Genomic DNA, 15,006 nt, shown 5'->3' with positions numbered 1-15,006 from the left:
GACCATCAGAATGTTTCTGACAAGTAGGGGTAAGAGACAAGGGAAAGATAACAGCGAGGATAAGGGACTTATGTTGATCTTTAGGCTTCTGCCTTGGGTAGTTTCCAAGGCAATGAGAGCAGGGCTGTTGTCTCTGATGGCGGCCTGACCTTGTCACAGGATCAGCTGGTGCTGTGGTATGGACCTTATCAGCTGGTCTACTTGTCTTTGGCTGTTGGCTTTAGCTGACTGTGGCAGATCTAAGATACAGTTCTTATAACTTTGATAGCAGTGGGTGTGGATAGAATCACAGTATGAGTCCCATCCCACATGAGCCCTAGAGTTGTTGTTTTTTGTTTTTTTTTTGACCCTAACAAAGTCCCTAGGTTTGAATGGGTACACTGGATCTTAAATTTATGGGCATTTTCTCTTGTACACAGTAATAGATATCTTGTAGGGCTCTTCCCAAAACCTATATTTGTTCTCTCAGGGACAATTTTTTAAGTTTACAAAGATTAACTTTAATTTGAACTATGATTGGGGGGTGGCCTGTCATGTAGATTCTCATAACAGGAATATGAAGTTCGTTGGTGAAGGTGTACCGGACTTGGAGAAGGACAATGGGCAGGACTTGATCTCATTTCTTTAACATTGGTGTGAGCTCCTGGACTTTCTTGGCTACGAATGCTGGTCCATTATGTGACCATCATAAATCTTGGGATGGTGTCTTCCAATAGCATCTTGGTCACCTTTTGTGTCTTTTTTGTCAGGTGGAGAAGGCCTCAATTATCCTGAGAAGTGGTAGGAAAGCAACAACATATATTGATAGCCACCAGCTCGAAGCAGTTCAATAAGGTCTACAAGCAAATTTTTACATGGGGCAGCTCTTAAGCTTTGGAATTTTTGTCATCATCTCTGTCATCATTTTCTGGGCATTAGCTTTTTAATGTCTACGCTTTCTACATCTAGCTCATTGCTCCCAATCTAGCTTTGGTCAATTGGTGGGTCTTGGTCTAGTTTGGCCCTGTTCTGTTCATGTTTGTGCCTTCACCCCTTGGTGACTCTGTTTCTCCATCAGCATTGCTGCTAACAGATACATTTCCTTTAAAGCCTCATATCAGCCTCTTGTTTAGCTTCTTGGTCCTGGTTTATATATACTTTGGTAGCTACTTCTAAAAGCTGGGACACACTTGTGCCAGCAAAGCCTTCTAACTTTTGCATTTCCACATGATGTCTCCAGAGCTTGTCCCACAGAGGCTGCATAATATGTGCTGGCCTCGTCCACAGGCCTCCCAGACAGGCGTGGTTTACGTACAGGGCTGTTGGCCCCACACAGGGAGGACAAGGCCACAGGCCGAGTCCCAAATCAAGAGTGCAGTGGGGCCTCCCCCACACCCCAGGACACCTTCCTGCCTCTTCCAGCCTCTCCAGCTCCTAAGATGGTGGCCACACTGCTAGCCTCTGTCTGTTCCCACAGCCCCCTCATTGGATGCCAGTCTAACCTCTGATTGTCTCTTGCAGAGCAGCAAGGTTTGGGCAGCCTGCCATCTACTATAACCTCCTGATTCCCAGAAAGGCCTCTGCCAATCCCTGTCAGGAAGTGACACTCCACAGCAGTCAGCAGCAGCACCCACAGGAGGGTGTGCGGGCTCCAGGGCCACAAGGATGTGCAGTGTGTTCTGGTCATGAGAAGCAGGACAGTGGCTCTGCCCAGCCTGTGCAGTGCTGGCTCCATGCGGGATACCAGGTAGGGTCACAGAAGAGCCAAGGAACATGGCTCCTGCCCTCAGTCTACCCCAGGAACAGCCTGCCCAGGGCCCCCACAGCCAGCAAACCCCAGGACCTCATGGCCTGACTCCCAGCTGTGGGATGTATCTTGAAGTCTGATGCCCTGGGCTGGATGCCCATAAGCCCAGACCTCATGGGAGCTCCCAGAACAGCTCCAGGTGGGACTTCCTACCCTTCACGTGGAGCCCAGGGTGACATGTGGCTGTGCTGCAGATGTCATAGACAAGGGGACAAGGTGGGGTAGGGAGGAAGGCTCAGTAATCCCTTGGTACCAGGGCCCTGCTATGCATGGGCAAAGCCCAGGAGCCCGGCAGCAGCGGGGGGAGGGTTCGGGGACAGCCCTGCTGGCCCAATTCCTCCCATATGGGAGGTGGACTCTGTGTCACAGGTTGTGAGGCTCACATAGTCCTCCCAGGACAGTGCCAGGGCTGCCAGGACATCCAGGGCCGCTGATGGGGGCCCTGCACCAGGGCACCCCGAGCCAGGTCCCCACCTGAGCAGAGCGGTGAGATTTGTGCTGTGTGACGTCACCGCCCACACCAGCGCCCCACAGAGGGCCAGTGACAGTGGAGACCCAGATACACATTCTCACCTCCAGTTCTCACGCTGCACACTGTGCTGTGCATGTTGTTCCGATGTTCTGCAAACACGGGTCCTGCTCAGGAACCACCCAGGATGTGTGCAGACTCACAGGACTCTGAGGAGTTACCACAGAGATGTGGGGACAAGCAGGTGACTGCCAACAGACCCCAATACCGCTCCTCAGGATGAAGACCTTGAGGGGCAGGGCGTGGTCCTTTCCTGGCTGTCCGTGCAGCAGTCAGCACCCCTCCATGGACACAAGGCCAACACTCACACCTGAAAGGAGGAGGGGCTTGTCTTGTCTCAGGACTTTCAGGGACCTCAGCTCATGGTGGCCAGGATGCAGAGCAAGGGACAGCACCAGAGAGGAAGGGACGGGGACCAGACAGAGCCCCAAGGTCACCTCCCTGACCCCCAGACACATTCAGAATGTGCCGGATGAATCCCTGAAGATCCCCAAACCAACCCAGCTGACCTCCACCCTAACCTCCCCAGCTCACAAACCGATGAAAATTCGAGCTCCAAAGCCTGGGACACTTAAGCAACTGGGAGAGCACTGCGGTTGTTAAAGGAAACCGTTGCCCTGGCCACGTGGCCCATCCAGCAGTTCTCTGTGGTCCCTGGGATGAGTCGGGCAGGGGATGAGCTACCAAAGCAGCAAGACATGTTTGGCCAGCAAAGGGAGAGGGCAGTCAGGAGCGCCATGGAGCCATGGCCAAGAGTGTACTGAAGAGTGACACAGGAAGGGACCGCTCGGATCACCTCACGCTTCCTCCCTGGGTGACCCAGGTGCTCACACTGCAAGCAGGCTCATCCAGACGGGGCGAATGCCCACGAGCTGCTGCATCATGAGAAATCTCCTCTCCAGGACCTGGCCTGGCCATGGTGTCCTCAGGGGCCAGCACCCTCACTGGGACCATGTGCTCTGCAGACCTGTGCCAGGCCTAACCCTGCTCTGCCCACCAAGGACCTTGTCCTGCGGAACCAGAACGGCACCCAGACCTGGCTACAAATGTGAACCTTGGTGGCCAAGCAGCACCTGGTACCAGCCCTCAGGGCAGCTGAGCACAGGCTCACTGAGGGTGCAAGCCAGGTACTGGGTCCAAAGCCTACATGAGAAACTCCTGTGGAAAAGAAAACCCCCTCCTTTGGTTCTCCCACAGACAAGCACCACCCAGGCCCTGCATGACGCGGGAGGCTGAAGTGCTGAGGGTCAGGCTGGGCACCCTCTGTCCTGAGCTGGAGGGTGGGGCCGCCAATCCGACAGGTGAACTTCAGGACACCAGCCCCAGCCCCAGCTGGGTGCACACGAAGGACAAGGTCGAGGGGCTGGGGATGAGCTGTGAGCCATGAGAAGTAGCAGAGACTTCAGGCAAGGGTGTGGGAAGGCTCAGGATGGTGCACAGCAGCCCGTGTTCAGGAAACAGCCCCAAGGACTGGTGCTGCTGCAGTATGCTCATTCCTGCACCCACACTGACCCTCACATTCTCTCCTCTGTGCTCCCAGCATCTTCCTGGGCATCACCAGCGGCACCGATGGCTGGATTCGGACAGTACCCAAGCAAACCATCCCAGGGTTCTGTCCCTTTGCTGTTCTGAGCAATGGTGTCAGACGGTCACCCTTCTTCCAGGTGAGGCACTGAGCACGGCCGCCCCTCCACCCAGCCTCTCCCAGCCCCAGGATGCACCACTGATGTCCATGTGTTCCTCACAGGACAGGACTTAAGCGCAGCGTACTGGGTTCTCACCCTGTGAGCCTGCGGTGGAAACTGGGCAGGTGGTGATTCACTTGCATATGTGTCCAACACAGAGTCTGGCCTGGGCCGTGGTGACCAGCACCATCTGTGCTCTGCCAGCCCTCACTGGGTTCCACCTACAGCAAGGCTGGGACAGAGAGCGGGTGGAAAGAGAGGAGGAAGGGCCTCAGCAGTGGGTTTCAGAGGAACTCGACAGTTCTGTGTTCTGGAGAAAATGATGGTGTCTTTTCTATCAAAGGACATAAACAGAAGCACCTCCATCTTAGTGTCTGGTCCACTCTCCACAGCCCCTCCCAGACACACTGAGATCCCGAGAAGTGACTGCTCAGTTTAAATTCCAGAAACAAAGTGCAGGCCGAGACTGCTTATCTGTCCTCATTTTCTCCCCTCCCGCTCTTCCTTTCCCTCAGCAGCCCTTTGGCACTGCTTAAACTAGCCAGTGGAGACACATGTCAGCCTTTGGATCCAGCCAATTAATTTAAAGGATAGCTGCTTCCGGGTGCTGTGCGCGAGGTGTAACCCCCTTCCCTGCTGCTAGGTGCACCTGCTGCCTCGTGTCTGAGCGCTCTCATACCCTTCTGCAGAAGGGAACTTTAAACTGCCTTGTCGAGTCTCCTGCTTGTGTTTGACTGCATTCTTTCTGGCACCAACAATTTTAGTCTGGGGCCTCTTTTTTTTTTTTTGGCACCAGGGATTAAACTCGGGCTCTTGCACTTGCAAGACAGGTGGCGGAACCACTAAGACAAATCCCCAGCCTGAGGGCTCATTTCTAACATGGGTAAAGTTGACCAAGAAAATCCACAAAGGTGGCCATAGCCAGGGCTCTGCAGGCTGCTGCCTGGAACTGGTCCTGTCTGACCTCACCCATCCGGGGTGACTGAAGGGCCACTGAGTGGTGTGTGTGTTACGACGGACACCAAGTGTGTACCTTGACACACAGCAGACTCGTGCAAGTCAAGGACAGCAGGCCTGGCCCAGTGTGAGGACCTGCCATCACCACTGTCTCTCTCAGTGGCCCATAGGTGCTGCAAAGGGTGGAGAGACATGTGGTACTCTCCACACGTGTCCTAGGGGACAGTCTAGGAAGGGGACAGGTGGGTGTGGCCACAGCCTGGGACTTGAGGGTCAATCCCCAAGATAGCTGGGGACCATCCCACCTGAACCCCTCTCTGTCTGGGGTCCTCAGACTGCATTCAGGGGCAGGCCAGGGTCATGGTGGGGACAGCTGCCACCCAGGGTTCCAACAGGCCAGCTCCCTACCCTGCTCCTGCATGTCCACCCCCATCCCCTGCTGGGCTGACCAGGATCACAGCGCACTGCAGGGAAAGGCACCCCACTCCCCTCCTTTGTGCGGCATTGGGGTCCCTGTGTACCAACCCTGCCATAGGAGCCCTGAGGAGACAGCACCCTGCCCTGCGGGAAGTGATGGAGCTCTTTGGCCCAGGCCCTGGGAGTGCCAACTTTGTCCAATGGGCAGCACCGCAGCCAGGCAGGCTGCCGTCACCACCAGAGAGCTGTACTACCACACACACCCTCCTCTAAGCCCGCAGTAAACCAGGCGGCATCACGGCTGATCCAGGGGACACCTGTGCAACCACTTTTCTTTCCTTTCTTTCTTTCTTTCTTTCTTTCTTTCTTTCTCTTTCCTTCCTTCCTTCCTTCCTTCCCCCCTTCCTTCCTTCCTTCCCTTTCTTTCTTTCTTTATTTCTTAGAGACAGGGTCTCACTATGTTGCTCTGACTGGCTCAGATTCAGGCTGATCCTCCTGCCTCAGCCACCACACCCAGCTCATCACAGAAAAAGAATTCTCAGGATGCATCAGGAAAAGGCAAGAGCAGGGTTTATTAGACAGAGATAAAGGATGCACTTGAGAGTAGAGTTTGGGTGCACAGCTGGGGACCACGGATCTTTGTGTGTTCGGGCGGGGAAATCTCTTTGAAAACCTATAGTCCTGCCCATGGTGGAATAATGATCCATTCTCTTAGGGCTCCTAAGAGAAGACCAATTCACAGGTGAGAGGGCCACTCACAAGTAAAAGGGGAAGGCCAAACCCACCTGTAGGTGAAAGGGAGTTGCCCAGGGTCACTATGTTTTGGGAGAAGGAAAGAAAAATAAATACATAAACTGGGCTTATGTCCTGAAGCTGCAGCTCTTCTTAAAAATACAATTGTTTTTTTTCTCTTTTGTACCAGGGATCAAACTTGGAACCTTACACTTGTGAGGCATATAGCAGAACCACTGAGCTAAATCCCCAGCCCTGTAAAAATACAATTTTTAACTGGGAGTGGCGATGCACGCCTGTAATCCCAGCACTCAGGAGGCTGAGGCAGGAGACTCACTGTGAGTTCAAGGCCAGCCTGGACTACAAAGCAAGACCATGTCTCAAAAAAACAAACAACAAATCAAAAATTAAAAAAATAATAATAAATGTACTATTTTTAAAATCTTGATTTTGGCCTGGGAAACGTAGCTCAGCAGTAGAGTGCTTGTTTACATGCATGAAGCCCTGGGTTCAACTCTCAGGGCTACAAAGAACAAAACAAAATCTCAATTTCCTTGCCCTGTTTTCCTTGCCTCATTTTTGCTTCTTCCATCCTACCTTGAAACCTCTGAGGATGCCACAAGGAAGACAGGCTGGGCGGCAGGACAGGGCTCCCGAGGTCACTTCTAGAGGTGAGACTACGGAGAGGTCTCGCCTCTGCCCCCACCCCACCCAGCAGGTACAGCACAGCCCCGGCTGCTGAGTCCCCCAGCTGCCTAGGGCCCAGGCCACTGTCCCGGCACTTGCCCCTCAGTGCGATTCTTCCTGCTCTGTCCCTTCTGGGGGCTTCATGGGGATGAGAAGATGCCTTGGGCCTGCCCTCCTGTTACTGTGCTCGGGGAACTGCCCAGAGCTACTTGACAGACTTCAAGACGGGGCCAGGCAGCCCAGGGCCTAGTGACAGGCAGGTCTGTGGTACAGTCCCGGAGGGACACAGAGACAGCAGACACGGTGTGGAGGACGCCACTGGCTCCTCTTCTGCGCAGTCCTTGGCCAGGGTGGAGACCCTCACAGAGGCCAGAGCAAATCCAGAAAGCTGCCAGGCCTCCTGTATGCAATGGCCAGGTACAGGGCTTAGGTAACCAATCTCTACCTGCGTCCTGGGATTCTGCCAGAAGCAGGTCATTCCTACATCCCTAGCTAGCTTTACTGAGTCCTGGTCTCCCACCTCAGCCCACACCCTTCACAGGGCTCCCTGAGTCCAGTCCTGGACCCCTTGGGGTCTTGGGCCAGCTCCCTGCCATGGCTTCTGGAATGGCTCCACTGGTAGCCTTCCCCTGGGGACAGAACGATGAGCTCGGGGTCTGGCCGGGCTCTGGGCTCTGGGCCACTCTAGACTCAGCCATGTGCCCCCCACTGTTCCCCACCTGGGGGGCCCCCTGGTCTCTGTGGCACCCAGAAGCCTGTCATACTCCCCACAGGAACCGGGGTCACCGATCCTGGGTCAGTCTGGAGCCTGCCCTGTGGCTCAGTCCTGGTGACATCACCGCTGTCCGAGGCCCAGGTCCCCTCACCAATGGAATGAAGAGGCAGCCCAAGTCCCATAGGTCCTCAGGAGACCCAGGGAGCTGGCCGGATGACTCAGGCTGAAGCCAGTACAGATGTCCATGGCTCCGCACAGCGCAGACTCTGAGCTGGGTGGCAGCAGTGGTCTTGGGCCAGCTCCCTAGCCTGGCCTGCAACCGGAGCCAGCCTCCTGCCCTTCAGGAAGTGAGCAGATGGGAGGGTGCCAGCCAGCCAGCCAGCCACTCAAGGAGCTTTCCTGCTCCGAGAGCAGGGGCCTCTTCCACAGCGCTAGAGGTGGGTGCAAAGGGTTTCCCCCACCCAGGTGCTGCCTACGAGTCCACTGCCACCTGCAGGCCTCAAGCAGGGGCCCTGCTGTCCAGAGATGGCCAGCCTGCTGCAGCGTGCTTTTGAGGTAATGGGATACACCCACCACGGAGCCTCGTCACCTCGGCCAGGGCACCTGGCCCTCATCCAGCTGAGGACAGAAGGGTCTGTGTGTGGGGCTGGGCCAGCATCCCAGTCTGGCTGGGCGGGAAAGTGGGGTGGCCGTTCATGAGCTCAGCTCAGTGAGCGAGGGCTTTTCCGAATGGCCATATCCTCCCGCGCCAACTGCTGGTTGACTGCCAGGGATGGCGTTTGGGTTTTAAATGCAAATATCAGAAGCCGAGGCCTGGCCAACTCCTCTCTCTGCACTCTAACAAAGCCCAATGGAATAATTGAGATAAATCCACTCCACACAGCTGCACTGGGCTGTGAGCTGCCTGGGCCCGGCGTCCATCTGAAGTTGCCCCGTGCTGATGCCGAAGCCTGGCAAGGCTGCCCGTCCATCACCAAGGCCCTGCTGTCCCCAACGCAGCACAGTGCTGACTCCCTGCAGGGCAGCTCTAGAGGCTGGGGCCTTAGCCGCCAGAATGCCGGTGATAGTACAAAGGCTTTTATTAGGAAGACATTTTTGTACCAAACATAAAATAAGATTGAAAAACTGAAACTAAAATTTAAACTCAGTTCCATTGTCAAGTAAAATGACATACCTGAAGCTCCAGTCTATATTTAAATACCTGCAAACCTGCTCAGCCTGTTGCTCCCCTCCCCCAGTCTACCCCGGCCACCATCTGGAGACCCCAGCCTCGTGAGCTGCAAATCAGCAAGCCCAAGGCCCACTCAGAGTCCCCAGGGCCCAGCAGCCCTCCTCCTGTGGACAGGGTAGGCAGGAAAGGGGACACTGGATGAAACAATGTAGATCCAACAGGGGAGGAAGGAGGGGCCCAAGTGTCCGACCAGGAGCTAGGTAGGTGTTGGGACAAATGGCCCCATGAAGCAGCCCTCCCGGTTCACTGAACAGAGCAGGGATCAGAGCCCAACAAGGGGCTGGCCGGGGCCACATGGCTGTACAGGAAAAGCGCTTGCCAGCCCAGCCAAGGGAGGTAGGATGCAGGATGGCCCTCAAGGGCTGGTCCCATCTGGTTTGCAACCTTCTCAGTTGATGGGGCCACTTCCTGGAGGACCCTGCACCTGCTGAGGCCAGAATCTGTACTGCACAGGGAAGGGGTCTGGGGCCTCACAGACCCTGAGGCAGCCACCAAGGCAGGAGGGGAGCCAGCCCCAGGCACCCATGCAACACTGTGACTTCCCTTTCTAGGACACATGGGTCCTACCGCTCTCGAACGCACATCTTGTTTCTCTCGATGCCATGACAGGGGTCTCTGTGTGACCCAAACCTTGGGCACCCAGGCTCTGTGCCTGCTGCCCTTGTCCACCAGTGCCAGACCCTCTCACCCGCTGTACTCACGCACTGATCACAGAACATCACAACACAGGCCTGTGCCGGGCACAGGGCAGGGACACCCAGGGCCACTGAGTCTGGAGCAGAGGCTGGAGCCCTGGGAAGATGGGGCTGGGACTGGCAGGGACAGTCCCTGAGAGCGCCAGCCCCAGAGGTGGGCAAGTACACTGCCCTGCAGTGCCGTGTCCCCTCAGCCTCCACCTGCAAGTACAGGATTGTGGCAATGTGGCCAGGAGCCTGCAGCAGACAAGAGCCTGCAGCAGACAGCAGCACTGGAAAGGTGGCGCTTATGTTCCAGTGGAGGGGGAGACTCTGGAACCCAGCGGGTCCCACGGGCTTCAGCCAGGGCCAAGGTCAGGACCACACCCATGGGAGCCCTCAGGGCCGACCATATCCCTGGTCTCCACACCTGACCCTGGCTCTGGCAGTACCAAGAGGAGCCACTGTCCTACCAGGCTGGGCCAGCAGTGAGCGGCCATCCCGGTCCCTCGGCCATACCCAGCCAGCTCACCCCAAAATGTCACTCAGGTCCCCCATGGCTGCCAGCTCTGGGGTCAGCCTGCTCTCCAGCAGTGCTGGTCTCTGTGGCTGAGGCAGAGGAGAGGCAGGGTACCCAAGGAAGCCTCACCCTGCCAGCCCTGAGGAGGAGCCACTGGGGTGTCCCTGCAGCCTGTGCCCTGCGTCCCCTTCCCTCAGGGATGCAGTGGGCAAAGACACATAGTCGGGAGAAGGCAGTGCCCAGTATGATGCCCTTTCTCATTTGCCACTTTTGCCCCCACCATTCTTGCATGGTGGTCCCATGGGTCCCGGAAGGTCCCAGCCTCAAGGCAATGCCCCAGCTGTCCTCAGAGAGGTCCCTTACCCCTGTGCCAGGTAGGTCCCAGGTGCCTCTGTGTAGACAGCAGAGGGTGTTAGGTTGAGGCCTTTCTCCTAGGGGTGTGGAGTGACCACATGGTGGGCAGGCACGGGGCTCTGGAACGGAGGAAGAGGCGGCCTACACACCTGCCCAGCCTCCTGTATTCGGGGGTAGCTCTGGAAGGCACAGGGGACACCTGCCCACCCCCTGCAAGGCGTTTTCCCTGGACATAGCTGGTGTGCTATTTGAAGAGGCACATCGGAATTCCTAAGGAGAAGTTAATGATTAACCTGGGAAAGGTGAGGGAGGGCTACTGCCCACTTTGAAGATTGCAGATTTCATGGCCAGCAGATGGGAACACTTGATCATGCCTGCTGGGAGTGCTTCTGGAGTCAGGCTGCCAGCCAGCTTCTCAGGGGCCACAGCCTGGGAGCCACAGCAGCCTCCCCTTTACCCTGCATGACCCTGAATGTGGCTCCCAGGAGGGGTGGCCCTGTCCCTGCCACGGCCCGCTGAGAGTTCCATCATCTGCTGTGGCCTCCTTTCTCCTAGCTCTCTCCAGGCCAGTGCAGCACCCTCTGTCCCACGCTGAGCAGGGGGCCTCACATGCTGGCAGGCTGAAAACAAACTGGTCTTGGGGCCAGAAAGGGAACTCTGAGGCCACTGCAGCAGTCACCAGCAGCCAGGAATAAAATGGTCTTGATCGTCCAGGGCCACTGAGTCAAACACAGGACAGCAGAGCCCCCAAGACGCCTGGGGTCCAGCCATAAATGATACGTGAATGTGCGGTGCCCATCACATGACCACGTGTCCATGGAGTCTGACCACTGACTCATGCACTATTAGAAACTGGACTGCAGAATGAAGAGGGAACAATGAAGCTGGAGTTTAAAGAACTTTGAACGGGCTGCAGGCGTAGCTCAAGGTGAAGCCTGGCGTGGCAGCCTTGAGCTCTGGGTTTGACCCCCCCGCCCCAGCACTGCAAAAGCAAAAATATTCACACAGCTTGACTGGCAAAAAAAGAAGAAGGAAGAAGAAGAGGAAGAGGAAGAGAAAGAGGAAGGGGAAGGGGGGGTGGTGGGGGAGGGGAGAGAGATTGCAAAGCTGTTGCAAGGTCTAAACTGAGTCTATTTTGCCACAGCTTTTACTGAGAGTTTGGATTTTGAGTCAGAACAGTACAAGAAATCCTTCTGCATGGACCTGGGGAAAGTGTGGGGAGCTTGGCTATATCCCTGAGGCCACACTGACTCTGCCCAGATAGGTGGTACTTTGTATAAACACTTTCTGTTCCTGTAACAAACACCTGAGCTGAGGACCCCCTGGCATGTGTGGTCCTGAAGACCAACAAACAAAGAAGAGAAAGTGCAGGGGCTGGGCCCATAGTGTCTCCAGGCGCCCAATGATGGAACAGCAGCACCACTTCCAGAAGCACCCTCCGGGCCCAGCCCTTCACACGTGGCCTTTGAGGGACACTGCAGGTCTGGTCTCCAGTGAAGTCCCCACAAGGCCCTCTCAGGCCTTGCTAAGCCGGCCGCACTAACCTTAACCCCAAACGCGATCAGCTGCACAGGACAAGGGAACCCGCGTCCCATCACAGAGCATGTGTGGAGTCGCCCTTCAGACCACACAGGGACAGGCATCCCTTGGTCTCTGAGCCCATGCAATGGTATAGCCTTGACTATCGGACGCAGACCTGGATCTCTGACATCCACACGGTGGCCTTCTGGACCCCAGCTGGGAGGGGCGTTCACCTGCTCTCTTTGTGAAACTTCTGCAACAATATCAGAGAACAAGATCCAGAGGCAGCAACCCCAGGACTGCGGCAAGCGAGGGACAGGTCCGGGATCGGGGTCCAGTGTGAGTGATAGACAGGCAGCTGTGTGGCCACAGGGTTCCAAGAAGCAGCATCTGCGGCTCTCAGACAAGGCCGGGAGCCTCCTAACAGAGGGAGCATCTCCCTGAAGAACAGAAGCGGAAACAGTAATAATGACAGGGAGCATCGGCCATCCTGTCCCCGAGACGCCACAGTAACGGGGCCCAAGGGAAGTCCCTCTGTGAATCCCTGCAGAGCCCACAACAAGCCAGGGCCATGACCCACACCCAGAAGAAGAAAGGAGGCCCCTGGCCGCTGTGAAGGGAGCAGAGGTGTGGGTCTGGGGAGGGGACAGGGCTCACTGCAGGGCGGAAACCAGACCTGCCCCCTGCAGCCCATCATCCTACCACCACCTTCCACAAACAGGAGACAGGCTGAGAAGTGAAAACAGCCAGCCAGGCCTCGCTGTCCCAGCCACAAGTCCTCAGGCACAGCTGCACCCATCCTGAGACCCCATGGGCCACTGAGACACCCTACAGCCCCCGGTGGCTGGGAGAGCAGCACACACTGATGGTACATTGGTGACCCTGGGCCAGCGTGCAGGTCCGGGGAACGTGGGGAGGGTCGAGAGGCAATGCACTGGCAGAATGAAGGCTGGGGTGCACCCAGGCAGGCCCTGAGATGCTGTCAACAGGGGCTGGGGTGGGAAGTGTGCCCTTCCCTTGGCACTAAAGATAGGCAAATCTGACCCTCCCCACGGCAGCCCCCGAGCTGTCTCCTGAGGGACCAGCTGGGTCTCACCCAGAGCCTCAGGAGAGCCATTGTCATCTGAGATCAATGGGAAAACACAGTGACCCATCAGCCTCGTAGGGCTAGCACTAGGCCCGGCTCCTCCGCACACACAGGGTGCCCCCAGTATCTCCCAATCTTCTCCCGGCCCCCAGAGAGCCTGAGAAGACAGGAAGTGGTGACCAGGTGCTACCCTTGCGCACTCCACTCTGAAGACGCACCGAGCCCAGAGAGGGAAGGGAGAGAGATGCCCCCAAGGACAGGCAGGGCCAGTCTTCCCACCTACATGTGACCTTGCCATGATGGGACAACTGACCGCGCATGGTCCCAGCACCAGAGGCTCCCCGAGCTACGAACAGGTATAGTATAATAATGTCTGCCACGATAATATAATACAGTGTCACATCATATCTGCCATAACCCTTCCACTCCACACACAGAGCAAAGGGGACCGCTGAAACCTGTAGAAGACAGTGTCACCCATACAAACCTCTGCCTCAGAGAACAATCCAGCCACACCCATACTGTCTGCTAGTTGAGTACCTGGTGCTCACCATCCCTGCTACCCTGACAGGAGGCTGAGGCAGGAGGATTCAAAGTTCGAAGTCAGCCTGGGCAACTCAGCAACTTAACGAGACCCTGTCTCAAAATAAAACAGAAGCAAAAGCAAACAACAACAAAAGCGGGCTGCTCCATCTGAGCTTGGCACCACACGGGTGTGTTAATAAACACCTTTCAGCACTCACTCCAGCGGCACATATGCTAAAATAGTAAGCACCCTTCAGCCTAAAGGCGTGACCCAGGTCCACTCTGCTCACTGCCATCTCCAGGAACACTGGAGAGACACAGAAGCGGGCCCTTCTGCCCACACAGGTGTCCTCCTCCCACACACACGTGTCACAGGCACTCGGCCCCACGGAGCCCCATGCTGACAGTGACGCAGCCTCTCTCAGACGAGGCCCAAAGACAGGCCTCCTGCGTGGCCACGTCGCTGTGCTACAGTGAGTACAGCTTCACAGGCACACATCCGGGGCCCCACATGGGTGTCTGTGCCCTGCGGATGGGGTGGGTGCAGGACAGAGCAGAAGGAGAGGGGCAGCCCACCCCATCCACCCCACCCTGCATGCTGCGTCACACTTCAGTGCAGACCTGCAGGCCTGGTGCCACATAGCAGGGTGAAGATTCCCAGCCGGGTGGTGTTGCAGGACCGGCCTCCGCCACCCACCCCCAAGGGTGCCCTGGCTCCCGCCCAGGGCCCCCAGGTGAGGTACTTTTCCCTCTCCTGAAGCCGCAGTTGTTGAGGTCTGCAGTGGCGGCCAAACCCATCCGAGACACCCTTAGCAAAGCATCAGGACCTGAAGGCTGGTCAGGCCATTGCGAAGGAGGCAGGAGCTGAATCCTTCACTGCTACTCTCCAAGGGCATCTCACGTCCCCCTCCTCAGAGGTGGATGCCCTGGATGCCCTGAGCTCATTTGGGATCACAGAGAAGGCAAGAGCCTTTCTAAGTGACGATCACTGAGGGGCAGGGGAAGGGACGTGGAGGACAGGACAGGAGGGCTCACAAGCAGTATCCTGGAAGGGCCAGGCCAGGGCCACCAGAGAATAGGGTGGTGCTCATGAGGTTGGGAAAGCAGCAAACAAGTGCTTGGAAGACTTGAAGAGACTTCCCAAATCTATTCCAACCTGCAATGACAAACAGCATATGGCCAGGGGCTTTGTTTTTTCATTCCCTGTACCCCAGCAGGCTATATGCTAGCAATACACAAGCAAGAGTTAAACAAATCCTAAGCACACTTACACCAGCCCCAAAATATTACCTAGAATATACCTGACAAGAGTGCACAATTTGTACAAGGACAGCTATAAAATGCTGTGGGCATTAAGGAAAACTCAGTTGAGCTGAGGGCTGAGCCCATGCATGATAAAAAGATCACTGGTTAAATGTTACCTCTCCCCAGATTCCTGTATACAGCCAACATAATCCCAATAAAAACTGTTGGGGCGGGGGATTTAGCTCAGTGGTACCACTGCCTGCCTCACAAGCACAAGGACCCAAGTTCGATCCATGGTATGGAAAAAAAGAAGAAGAGGAGGAGGAAGAGGAAGAGGAGGA

At 56.2% G+C, this 15,006-nt stretch overlaps 1 long non-coding RNA gene across 1 annotated transcript in view; it reads right to left on the bottom strand.

Moving 5' to 3' along the window:
* Nucleotides 1-745: 745 nt before the first annotated feature.
* LOC117287489 overlaps nucleotides 746-15,006 on the bottom strand; it is a 17,739-nt gene continuing 3,478 nt past the window's right edge. The window contains exons 2-3 of the long non-coding RNA XR_004518779.1: nucleotides 2,360-2,625; nucleotides 746-770 (exon numbers count right to left, since the gene is read on the bottom strand). This is a non-coding gene — a long non-coding RNA (uncharacterized LOC117287489). The remainder of the gene's footprint in view (nucleotides 771-2,359; nucleotides 2,626-15,006) is intronic.

This window comes from Fukomys damarensis, unplaced genomic scaffold (genome assembly GCF_012274545.1).
Source record: "Fukomys damarensis isolate Sample0158 unplaced genomic scaffold, DMR_v1.0_HiC HiC_scaffold_1, whole genome shotgun sequence".
NCBI lineage: Eukaryota > Metazoa > Chordata > Mammalia > Rodentia > Bathyergidae > Fukomys > Fukomys damarensis.
Note: the sequence above shows the minus strand (reverse complement) of the source record. Positions and strands in the feature narration are given on the sequence as shown.